The sequence below is a fragment of the Salvelinus fontinalis genome, chromosome 11, assembly GCF_029448725.1.
Source record: "Salvelinus fontinalis isolate EN_2023a chromosome 11, ASM2944872v1, whole genome shotgun sequence".
NCBI lineage: Eukaryota > Metazoa > Chordata > Actinopteri > Salmoniformes > Salmonidae > Salvelinus > Salvelinus fontinalis.
Window position 1 is genome coordinate 21206729 of NC_074675.1, and position 13948 is coordinate 21220676.

Consider the following 13948-nt stretch of genomic DNA (forward strand, 5'->3'; position numbering starts at 1 on the left):
GAACAACCACTACCTAGCCACTAATAAGATATCTGAATTCCTCAAACATTAATTTCGCACTTGGCTTCCCTTGACCATCCCCTTGATTCTATCTGATCTGCTATGCCAAGCCAAGCCAGTCATTTGTGGAATGGATTACTAATCTACTGTACCATGGGGCTGTTACCCCACCAAGCTTAGTCTCACTGCAGAAATCAGACATCCAAACCCTTGTCCATGAATGTAAAATTTCATAAGGCATTAATTCCAAAGGGTTAAGGTTTGGAATAGGGTTAAAACAAAAAACACTCCACTCCAAAACCCCTCCACTGCCTTATGTGCATAGTCAATGACTATGGTTGTGCCATGGCGGAGATCTTTGTGGGCTATACTCGGCCTTGTCTCAGGATGGTAAGTTGGTTTTTGAAGATATCCCTCTAGTGGTGTGGGGGCTGTGCTTTGGCAAAGTGGGTGGGGTTATATCCTGCCTGTTTGGCCCTGTCCGGGGGTATCATCGGATGGGGCCACAGTGTCTCCTGACCCCTCCTGTCTCAGCCTCCAGTATTTATGCTGCAGTAGTTTGTGTCGGGGGGCTAGGGTCAGTCTGTTATATCTGGAGTACTTCTCCTGTCTTATCCGGTGTCCTGTGTGAATTTAAGTATGCTCTCTCTAATTCTCTCTTTCTCTCTCTCGGAGGACCTGCGCCCTAGGACCATGCCTCAGGACTACCTGGCATGAATACTCCTTGCTGTCCCCAGTCCACCTGGCCGTGCTGCTGCTCCAGTTTCAACTGTTCTGCCTGCGGCTATGGAACTCTGACCTGTTCACCGTACATGCTACCTGTCCCAGACCTGCTGTTTTCAACTCTCTAGAGACAGCAGGAGCGGTAGAGATACTCTTAATGATCGGCTATGAAAAGCCAACTGACATTTACTCCTGAGGTGCTGACTTGTTGCACCCTTGACAACTACTGTGATTATTATTATTTGACCATGCTGGTCATTTGTGAACATTTGAACATCTTAGCCATGTTCTGTTATAATCTCCACCCGGCACAGCCAGAAGAGGACTGGCCACCCCTCATAGCTTGGTTCCTCTCTAGGTTTTGGGCTTTCTAGGGAGTTTTTCCTAGCCACCGTGCTTTTACACCTGCATTGCTTGCTGTTTGGTGTTTTAGGCTGGGTTTCTGTACAACACTTTGAGATATCAGTTGATGTAAGAAGGGCTATATAAATACATTTGATTTGATTTGATTGAACAATGGTCACTTAATGCAACCACTGTGTCAGATTTCAAAAAAGCTTTACGGTGAAAGCACACCATGCAATAATCTGAGTACAGTGCTAAGCCACCAAAACAAGCCATGCAGATACCGCCATGTTGCGGAGTCAGTAAAAGTCAGAAATAGCGTTATAAATATTCACTTACTTTTGATGATCTTCATCGGAATGCACTCCCAAGAATCTCAGTTCCACAATAAATGTTTGTTTTGTTTGATAAAGTTCATCTTTATGACCAAATACCTCCTTTTTGTTTGTGCGTTTCATTCACCAATCCAATGTACTAAGCACTAAGTCCAGACGAAAAGTCAAAGAAGTTCCATTACAGTTCGTAGAAACATGTCAAACGATGTATATAATCAATCTTTAGGATGTTTTTTTCATAAATCTTCAATAATGTTTCCAACGGACAATTCCTTTGTCTTTAGAAATTAAAAGGAACAGAGCTCATGCTCATGTCCGTGCGCAATCAACAACTCATGGCTTTCAGCCAGACCCCTGGTTCAAACAGCTCTTATTCGCTCCCCCTTCACAGTAGAAGCCTGCAATGACATCTAGTGGAAGCCGTAGGAAGTGCAATCTGACCCCATTGACACTGTATATTGGATAGGCAATCACTTGAAAAACTACAAACCTCAGATTTCCCACTTCCTGGTTGAATTTTTCTCAGGTTTTTGCCTGCCATATGAGTTCTGTTATACTCACAGACATCATTCAAACCGTTTTAGAACCTTCAGAGTGTTTTCTATCTGATCGACTAATGTATGTTTTTTCAATATAGTTTAATCAGATTATTGAAACTTTATTCGGGAGTTTTGCCGTGTTCCGTCCTCTGACTGTGTTTACGTTGGAGAAATTTATGCCACTACGCTAGTGCCAATGCTAATTGAAGAGGGACATTTGCCATTCTGAATCGAAACAACGACTCATCTGGACAGAGTACACGTTCTTCAACATTCTGATGAAAGATCAGCAAAAGTAAGACCCATTTTATGATGTTATTTCATATATCTGTCGTGCATTTGAATTGGCCGTGGGCGCCCAATTATTTCTGTCTATTGTAGCTACGCTAATATAGCAATACATTTTGTTTGCGCTGTAAAACATTTAATAAATCGGAAATATTGTTTGGAATCACAAGATGCCTGTCTTTCAATTGCTGCAGACTATGTATTTTTCAGAAATGTTTTATGATGAGTAATTAGCTATTTGACGTTGGTGTCTGTAAATATTATGGCTGCTTTTGGTGCAATTTCGGATTGTAGCTGAAATGTAAACTATGGTTTATACATGAAATATGCAAATTTTTTGAACAAAACATATACTAGACAATAAATATGTTATCAGACTGTCATCTGATGAATTTGTTTCTTGGTTAGTGGCTATTTATATCTTTATTTGGTCGAATTTGTGATAGCACCTGATGGAGTAAGAAACTGATGGAGTTAGAAAAAGTTGTGTCTTTTGCTAACGTGGTTAGCTAATAGATTTACATATTTTGTCTTCCCTGTAAAACATTTTAAAAATCGGACATGTTGGCTTGATTCCCAAGATGTGCACCTTTCATCTGGTGTCTTGGACTTGTTAATGTGTGAAAGTTAAATATTAAAAAAAAAAATAGATTTTGAATTTTGCGCCGTGCACTTTGAGCTGGATGTTTTCATAAGTGTACCGGTGTCGGGCTGCCCCCGTAAAAGGTTAAAGGAATATCAACCAGATTCCTTTTCCAATGGCTTCCTCAGGGTGTGAACAGTCTTTAGACATAGTTTCAAGCTTTTATTCTGAAAAAATTAGCAAGATTTATCAAAACGCATCAGTGGATAGACGGATGTCCTTCTATTAGTTCATGTGCGCGACACTGGTTGCTCGACATTTTATTTTAATTTTATTTCTCTCTACCAATCTCCTGTATTGAAAAGTTTACAGTCCGGTTGAAATATTATCGATTATTGATGTTAAAAACAACCTGAGGATTGATTATTAAAAACGTTTGACATGTTTCTACGAACTTTAAGGATACTGTTTAGAATTTTCGTCAAGCCTTGATGACCTGCCTAAGGCTGTGGAATACTGAACATAACGCACAAACCAAATGGATGTTTTTGATATAAAAATTATCTTTATCGAACAAAAGGAACATTTTTTGTATAACTGGGAGTCTCGTGAGTGCAAACATCCGAAGATCATCAAAGGTAAGCGATTCGTTTTATTGCTTTTCTGGCTTTCGTGACCAATCTACATTGCTGCTAGGTGTTCTTAATTAATGTTTTGTCTAGTGATCAATAAACTCACACAAACGCTTGGATTGCTTTCGCTGTAAAGCATATTTTCAAAATCTGACACGACAGGTGGATTAACAACAAGCTAAGCTGTGTTTTGCTATATTGCACTTGTGATTTCATGAATAGAAATATTTTTAGCTAATTTTTGGGAGTTTGGCGCTCTGCAATTCAGTGGTTGTTGATAAAAATGATCCCGCTAAAGGGATCCGTGCGTTAAGTAGTTTTAAGGGGCCTTACAGATAATTGTACGTGTGGGGTACAGAGATAGGGTAGTCATTAAAAAAATCATGTTACCCACTATTATTGAACACAGAATGAGTCCCTGCAACTTATGTGAATTGTTAAGGAGATTTTTACTCCTGGATTTATTTAGGCTTGCCAAAACAAAGGGGTTGTCTACCTATTGACTCAAGACATTTCAGCTTTTCATTTTTTATTCATTTCATTAAAAATGAAACATTGAGCAACCTGGGTCACCTATTCCCCAGGCAAACTTGTTTTCCAAAATTCCAATAAGAAAGTTCATGGCCGTTACAATATAATTTTATGACGCTCTGCTATATGCTACGGTAAAACAAAAACTGCCACTTTTTTTTACTTAATGTACATCCAATGTGTTTAATGGTTAATATACCCCAACCTGGATCTGTGTTAACAAAGTTATGTATATGGTCCTAAGGTTGCATATACCAGAACAGAAAGTTTCCCCCCTCCCACACACAACACACACACACAGACCTGGTTGATTAGGGGCTAGTGTTTTATGGATGCAGGGAAGAGCACAGATAGAGCATTTGAATTCCTGGCAGGTCTATCTATAAAGGTTATTAAGCAGTTGGTGATGCATCCATTTGCCGTCCACGTATCCATGCTCTGACATTTATCAAGAATGTCCGGTTAAATGTCACAGGAAGAGGTAGCATATGGCCCTCTTCCTAATTAAGACCTGAAAGTCACCCACAACGACTTATTTTCTCTCGCTCTGTCTTTTGTCTCTGTGTGCGTGTGTCTCCTCTGTTCCCTTTGGCCCAGCTAGAGCTACAGTCAGGGAGTGCACGTTAAGAAAACTTTGGTTTAAGAATTGATACAGAGAAAATGATAAAGCACAGACAAATGGGGAAGGATGTAGCTCATCCATCTTTGGACACAAGACTCATTGTTTGCAGATTTTAACCTATAGGAGCTCTCCCAGCCTTCTCAGTGAGACCCATAAATCAGGCTGGGGAATACAGTAGTCCTCAGATTCAGCTGGAAACCTGGAGCACAGTAGGCTATGGTCTCTCGGCCTTACTATTTCCCTGATCAGATAAGGTGCGCCTCAATTTGTTTTGTGAGAAGTTGAAAATAACAAGATAACTAATGTAAAATATACTGTGCCTGTAAAATGTATATAGGTTAAGAACTTTTGTGAAACAGCACCGTTAAAAATATATGGCAAATAGAGCTTGAGAGGATCTGCAGAAGCTAGCCAGCAAACTAGCTAGTAGTCAGTTAGCCACTGCTAGCAGTCTTCACCGTTAACTCTGACACCAGCCAGCCTCAGCTTGGTCAATACCTGCCAGTCTGCACAGTGCGATATCAACCCAGAGCATATCGGACTTCTTTTTCTCTACCACATCTCCGGATTCCTACCCCATGCTCTGAACCTTTACACCGGATCATTGCAGCTAGCTAGCTGCTATCCGAGTGCCTACTCCTGGCTAACGTCTCTGCCCCGAAGCAAGCACCAGTTAGCCTTGAGCTAGCCTCGAGCTAGGCCCATCTCCTGGCTAGCTGAAGAGGTCCACCAGGCAATTCTTGGGCTATAATACCTCTGTTGCCAATTGCCCTGGACCCTTTACTGCCGACACGGAGCCCCGCCAATCCATCATGACTGGTCTGCCGACGTAATCGTCTGAGGTGGTTTCAACAGGCTCTTCCGTTGCGACGTCGCAGAAGGCCCATCTGCTATCCCCGGCCCGCTAACTGTCTGAATCGCCGTGTCTCCAGCTCGCCTAGCGTAGTAGCGACTACTGAACGGCTCCATGACTCACCTATGTCTACTCATTGGACCGTATGATCACTCGGCTACACATGCCTCTCCCTAATGTCAATATGCCTTGTCTATTGTTGTTTTAGTTAGTTATTATTGTCTTATTTCACTGTAGAGCCCTGCACAATATGCCTTAGATAGCCCTTTTTTCCCACCCCCACACATGCGGTGACCTCACCTGGCTTAACTGGTGCCTCTAGAGACAAAACTCTCTCATCGTCACTCAATGCCTAGGTTTACCTCCACTGTACGCATATCCTACAATACCCTTGTCTGTACATTATGCCTTGAATCTCCAACCTGAGAATTCCTTTGTCTGTAGAAATGCGATTCAACGCTCGTGGTCAGCTCATGGCAGTCTGCCAGACCCCTGACTCAGAGAGCCCTCATTCCCCCTCATGTTCTAAAGACTGTTGACATCTAGTGGAAGCCTTAGGAAGTGCAATATGACCAATATCCCACTGTATATTTGTTAGGCCATGAGTTGAAAAACTACAAACCTCAGATTTCCCACTTCCTGGTTGGATTTTTTCTCAAGTATTTGCCTGCGATATGAGTTCTGTTATACTCACAGACATCATTCAAACAGTTTTAGAAACTTTCAGAGTGTTTTTTTATCAAAATATACTAATAATATGCATATATTAGCAACTGGTCCTGAGTAGCAGGCAGTTTACTCTGGGCGCCTTATTCATTCAAGCTACTCAATACTGCCCCCAGCCATAAGAAGTTAAACCTTAAAATTGTTTGATATTGGTTTCTATAGAAGACCAAAAGCCTACACTACGCACTTGTTATGGCGTGTGTGACGTCTTCTATAATAATTTGGCACTTCCAATTTCTTTTGACCAGCCGGTGCCACTAGTGTACACTGAAATTAACCTAATTTCGACACAATTAACTGGACTTATGTAGTCCTGAATAGAAATACATTGTTTATTTTCCTTCCATTCGCTCTTGAAGTTGCTTCTTTGAAGATAGGCTAGACAGCCATATAGATGGTTTGAGCAGGGTAACATTATGGTCCTACTTAAATTCGCTTTCGAAGATACTTTACTTAGAACAGCTAATGATGAGTTTATCGTCTCTACCTCGTGTTGAGATTCAAAGTTCAAACCACTTTAAATGTACAGCTGGAGCTTCACGTCTTTCTGGTCTGATATGTTAATTTCTTAACCCATCATTTATACAGTTTGCAGGAAAGGGACGGTTCTGGCAAACTGACCTGTTCTCTGACCAATCTCAGGGGCGGTGACTACAATTATCTCTTATAGCCTCTCAAATCGCATCCATCTCTTAACAAAAACACTCATAATTGTTCATATTACATGCACAACGCATAGTATGGGAATGTTGTGGGTATACTTTCCAAGTTACAGTATTTCCTTTATAACATTTTTTAATGACATCACAAAATGACAGTGTTCTGTAGATCTCTTCTTACCATTCCCCACGTTCTATGTTAGTTGGGGTGGCAGGTAGTCTAGTGGTTAGAGCATTGGTCCAATAAATGAAAGGTTGGTGGATCGAATCCCCAAGGTGACAAGGGCAAAACTGTGGATCTGCCTGAACAAGGCAGTTAACCCACTGTTCCCCCGGTAGGCCTTCACTGTAAAGACGTCACTACGTCTTTACAAATCTACATTATTGAAGATTTATGTAAAAACATCCTAAAGATTGATTCTATACTTCGTTTGACATGTTTCTACGAACTGTAATATGACTTTTTGTCTTACCTTTCGCATGGACTTGCCCGCACGTCGTGAGTTTGGATTGTGTACTGAACGCGCAAACAAAAAAGAGGTATAAATGAAGGACTTTATGGAACAAATCAAACATTTATTGTGGAACTGGGATTCCTGGGAGTGCATTCTGATGAAGGTCATCAAAGGTAAGTGAATATTTATAATGCTATTCTGACATCTGTTGACTCCACAACATGGCGGATATCTTTATGGCTTGTTTGGGCTCAGAGCGCTGTACTCAGATTATAGCATGGTGTGCTTTTTCCGTAAAGTTTTTTTGAAATCTGACACAGGAGTTGCATTAAGGAGAGGTTTATCTAAAGTTCCATGTATGATACTTGTATCTTTTATCAATGTTTATTATGAGTATTTCTGTAAATTGACATGGCACTCTGCAAAATCACCGGATGCTTTGGAGGCAAACCATTACTGAACATAACGCGCCAATGTAAACAAAGATTTTTGGATATAAATATGAACTTTATCGAACAAAACATACATGTATTGTGTAACATGAAGTCCTATGAGTGTCATCTGATGAAGATCATCAAAGGTTAGTGATTCATTTTATCTCTATTTCTGCTTTTTGTGACTCCTCTCTTTGGCTGGAAAAATGGCAGTGTTTTTCTGTGAATAGGTGCTGACCTAACATAATGATATGTTGTGCTTTCTTCGTAAAGCCTTTTTGAAATCGGACACTGTGGTGGGATTAACAACAATTTTATCTTTAAAATGGTGTAAAATACATGTATGTCTGAGGAATTTTAATTATGAGATTTCTGTTGTTTTGAATTTGGCGCCCTGCACTTTCACTGGCTGTTGTCATATCGATCCCGTTAACTGGATCCCAGCCATAAGAAGATATAAGACTAGCTGCCACTCCAATATGTCCCCTATAGAAATTGGCAGGGCACAATAACAACATATGGGCTAAATTGGTACAGCCTTTTTGCAAGCCACGCATTCTTACAAGGCACACCTCAAAATATGTTACTGAGCCAGAAACAACAATACCATGCTCCCAGTGGTGGTCAAAAGGCTTTTGCCAGTCCAACGATACGGTATTGAATTCTGTGGGGAATTCTGTGGGGTTTATTTTACAAAGATTCTCCCACTGCTGCAGTAAACCATTTTAGAGTATTTAACTGTTGATAATACCCCAAATTACAGTATAATTTACAGTTTTCCATTACAATACCAAAGGGTTTTGGTGCACCACTGCACTGCAGACATGGTGTTGGGGTATTGCTACGCCAAATATTATTTTGGGGAATATGTTGCATTATTTTGCAGTCGGCAGGTCCAGTGGTCTATGTCTGGTACCCCCAGCAAGAGAGATCCAAAAGAGATCCAAAAACAGAGCCTGGGAGTTTGTGTGTGTGTGTGTGACCGTGTGTGTGTTTATTGCCTTCCTGTGTGTGTGTGCGTGTGTGTGTGATTCTCTTACGTGTCCTGCTACTCTGTGTGTGTGTGTGTGGCACCCCCTTGTCCCCCAACACCTCTTCCGTTACAGCCTCAGAGACATCTAGGGGCCAGCCTTTGCCTCAGGGCTGGCCTGGTGTAAGATATATAATTGATTACATTTTTTATGCTCTCACAGAAAGGTGATAATGTCTTTCTGTACCCATCTCTTCCCTGAGGAGCTAACAAAGCCAATACAGGCACAAGATCAATTTCTCAAAGCCATAACGACACAAGCCGAAACCCAGAAGCAGACACGGGAGGCAGATGGTTTGAGCTCTGATATTTATTATAGTCTAAGGAGTAGGCAAAAGGCAGGTCGCGGACAGGCAAGAGTTCATAACTAGGACAGAGCCCAAAACGGTACAGGTCGGCAGGCAGGCTCGAGGTCAGGGGCAGGCAGAAGGGTCAGGCAGGCGGGCTCAGAGTCAGGACAGACAAAGGGTCAGAACCAGGAGGACGAGAAACGTTTCATAACCATCACTACTGTACACAAACAATGTGGGTGGATTCCCTCTCCCTGTATGGCCGATAAAAATGCCCTTTCAACACCAGACAATTGTTTAATAGGGGTTTCAGGGCTAAGATTGCCAGTTGAATGTAGCATTGTATTGCTGATTTAAATTACTCCTTAGAACTAGGATCATAACAGTATGCAGTTATGCGTTTTACATTCTCTTTGATATGCTTTTTCATACATATATCCGGCCCCTGTGAGACGTATACTACCTCCCGTTATCCCAGAGCTTTCACCAAAATATCTCTCACTAACATTTGCTAAATCAAGCTTGTTGCTATACTAAACTCTGACATCCAGCTGATTGCCATACTCAACATAATTCACTTCAACAGCTCACATTCGAAAGCTCAACTCGAATCCCCTCAACAAGGTATGCTTGAGTTCAGTTGACAACAAATGTTATTGCACTTGACTTAAAACCTTATTCCACATAAGCCATCAAATTACAAGTCAATGAGGTATCGAGTCAAAGCTCTTGAAAATGTTGTGGTTAGAGTCAAGACCATACAGCATTTAAAATACCACAATATTTCCACATACGGTACTGTAAATACTGTATGACCAGTTTGTCTGGCCCTCCTCACCTGAGCTTATTATGTGCTAATGCTATTTATTTCAGTAGCTATTGTATTGCAAATTGATTTGGTGATCCCCTACTAAAAATCCCTGTTGCAGAAGACACTTATTAAATGTATTCCATGCTTCCTGACCTGCACTCAATCTGATGATGTCAGAGTTCTATTCATGGCCTTATCTACATTGCATTCCTCATGGCTCCGTATCCGTTAGTGACTGGAGCTGTGGATCCAGTAGCACAGCCAGGTCAGGATGACATTCAGCACCGGGAGAAGACGAGCACCGCCAACAACGATGCAAATACATCACCAGGGGGCATTACTGGACACACACAAACACTAACACAAGCAGAAACACATGTGCCAACCAAAGTTTAAACTTTTGGGTTTTTATATTAGTTTGTATTTCTATTAGTTTTTCAATCATTATTAAACTAAATAATGAGGGTTTATATTATCCCAATCGAGGTTAAGGCTACTCACATTCCAGTGTTAGAACTCGTAAACAAGGCTGGGATTTCTGTTAATGCACTCCGTGCAGCCAATGGCAATGTCCGTTTTAGGTATAATGCCGGGAGCAACTTGCACAGCACCAAATACCCTAGCTTCAGACTCCAAATTATCCATACACCTCTGAAGACTCTAGCCCTGGGCTTTCCAACCCTATTCCTGGACAGCTACCATCCTGTAGGTTTTCAATCCAACCCCAGTTGTAACTTACTTGATTCAGCTTATCAACCAGCTAATTATTAGAATCAGGTGTGCTAGAGCTCTGACCTTGCCTCCATAAAGAAAATGAGAATTAAAAACAGCCCCTGGTTCGACTGTTCTGGCAGAGTTACTCCACCTCAAAAACACAATTTGGCGAAAGGCTTGGCATAGAAATACTCAGGCTGACTGGCCATCGTTCAGGCAAATGAGAAATAAGTGCACTCAGGTTATCCGGAAGGCCAAAGTTAGTTACTTTATGTAGCAGTTCTCTCTCTGTGGGTCTAACCCCAAAAAGTTCTGGAAAATGGTGAAAGACCTGGAGAATAAACCCTTCTCCTCACAGCTGCCCATGTCCCTTAATATTTATGATGTGGTTGTTACTGACAAGAAGTGTTTGGCTGAGCCCTTTAATCACCACTTCATTAAGTCAGGATTCCTATTTGACTCAGCAATGCCTTGCCCGTCCAACACTTCCTCATCTCCAAGCCTTTCTAATGTGACTAGCACTGATGCTCCTACCTCTTTTCCCCCTTTCCCCCTGCTACACAGTTTCTCCCTGCAGGTGGTCACTGAGTTTGAGGTGCTCCTTAAATTTGACCCCAAAAAAACATCTGCGTCTGATGGTTTGGATCCTTTCTTCTTTAAGGTGGCAGCCCCTATCATTGCTGAGTCTTTCTCTCTCCTCTCTGGAGAGGTTCCCAGTGCTTGGAAGGCAGCAAAGACGCATCCTTTCTTTAAAGGGGGAGATCAAGTTGATCCTAACTGTTATAGGCCCATTTATATCTTGCCCTGTTTACCAAATGTGGCTTCCTGAGTGGTGCAGCGGTCTAAGGCACTGCATCGCATTGCTAGAGGTGTCATTCCAGACCCGGGTTCAATCATGGGCTGTATCACAACCCGCCGTGATCGGGAGTCCCATAGGGTGGTGCACAATTGCCCCAGTGTTGTCCGCGTAAGGGGAGGGTTTGGCCAGGGGGGCTTTACAAGTAGGCCGTCATTGTAAATAATAATTTGAACTTAACTGACTTGCTTCGTTAAATAAAGGTTAAACATTTTTTTTAACGTGTAAATAATTAAGTGACTGGCTTTATTGATCTATAGTATTCTCTCTGGTATGCAATCTGGTTTCCGCTCAGGTTATGGATATGTCACTGCAACCTTAAAAGTCCTAAATGATATCACCACTGCCCTTGATTCTAACCAATGTTGTGCTGCTATTTGTATTGACTTGGGCAAAGCTTTTGATATGGTAGACCATTCCATTCTCGTGGGTCAGCTGAGGAGTATTGGTATCGCTGAGGGGTCTTTGGCCTGGTTTGCTAACTACCCCTCTAAAAGAGTACAATGTGTAAAGTCAGAACAGAGCTACCTCAGACACTGCTTGCCACCAAGGCTCGATCCTAGGCCCCACATTCGTCTCAACAACATACACTACATCACCAAAAGTATGTGGACACCTGCTCCTCGAACATCTCATTTCAAAATCATGGGCATTAATATGGAGTTGATCCCCCCTTTGCTGCTATTACAGCCTCCACTCTTCGGCAAAGTCTTTCCACTAGATGTTGGAACATTGATGCGGGGACTTGCTTCCAGTTGGTAGAGCAAGGCGCTTGTAACGCCAGGATTGGGGTTTCGATTTCCATTGGGGAACAGTACGAAAATGTTTGCACTCACTACTAAAGTCGCTCTGGATAAGAGCATCTGCTAAATGACAAAAATGTAAACATGTAAGAGCATTAGTGAGGTCAGGCACTGATGTTGGGCGATTAGGCCTGACTCGCATTTGCCATTCCAATTCAACCCCAAAAGTGTTAGATTGGGTTGAGGTCAGGGCTCTGTGCAGGCAAGTCAAGTTCTTCCACACCGATCTCGACAAACCAATTCTGTATGGACCTCACTTTGTGCACGGGGGCATTGTCAAGCTTAAAAAGTAAAGGTCCTTCCTCAAACTGTTGCTACAATGCTGGAAGTACACAATCGTTTAGAATCTCATTGTAAGTTGTAGCATTAAGATTTCACGTCACTGGAACTAAGGAGCCGAGCCCAAACCTTGAAAAACAGCCCCAGACCATTAATCCTTCTCGACCGAACTTTACAGTTGGCACTATGTATTGGGGCAGGTAGCATTCTTCTGGCATCCGCCAAACCAGCATTTGTCTGTCGGAAAGCCAGATGGTGAATCGTGATTCATCACTCCAGAAAACGTGTTTCTACTGCTCCAGAGTCCAATGGAGGCAAGCCTTACACCACTCCAGCCAACGCTTGGCATTGCGCATGGTGATCTTAGGCTTGTGTGCGGCTGCTCGGCCATGGAACCCCATTTCATGATGCTCCAGACAAACAGTTCTTATGATGATGTTGCTTCCAGAGGCAGTTTGGAACTCGGTTATGAATGTTGCACCAAGGACAGACGATTTTTGTGCACTACACGCTTCATCACTCGGCAGTCCCGTTCTGTGAGCTTGTGTGGCCTACCACTTTGACTCAGAGCCATTGTTGCTCCTAGACGTTTCCACTTCACAATAACAGCACTTACTTTGACTGGGGCAGCTCTAGCAGGGAAGAAATTTGACAAACTGATTTGTTGGGAAGCTGGTATCCTATGACGGTGCAACATTGAAAGTCCTTGAAGTCTTCAGTAAGGCCATTTTAGTTCCAATGTTTGTCTATGTGCTCGACTTTATACACCTGTCAGTAACAAGTGTGGCTGAAATAGCCGAATCCACTAATTTGAAGGGGTGTCCACATACTTTTATATATGTAGTGTAGTTCAGGTAGTAGGAAGCTGTATCATAACATTTAAATGCAGATGATACAAGCTTATACTCATTTAGCTTAACCTGTTGAGGATGGGGGCGCTGTTGTGACTATTTATGCTAATCGTGTAATTTTTGAAACGGCTTCCCACAAAGTTCTTGATCGTACAATATGCATATTATTATTATTATTGGATAGAAAACAGTCTATAGTTTCTATAGGAGTTGAAATTTTGTCTCTAAGTGGAACAGAGCCCATTCTACAGCAATTTCCCTGACATGGAGTCAGATTTCAGACATTTTGGCCACTGTTCTGGAGTCAGTTAAAAGGGCACTGTTATTGCTATGACTATACGGACACTGCTTACGTCTTCCCCTGGATGCCTTTACGTGATGACGATTTGAATGGGGTCGATTGCGCGTTCACAGGCACTATAAATTTAAAAACCCTGTAGCTAGCAAGTCTTTTCTTGGTGCGTAACGCGCGTGGAGGACACCGACCCGCTCCTGTTCCAAGCGTTAGTGTTGGGAGTAATCTTTCTCCGGTCATGTTAAGACTCGTTATAGGAGTTAAAAACATCATAAGGTAGTTAATTTAAAGCGT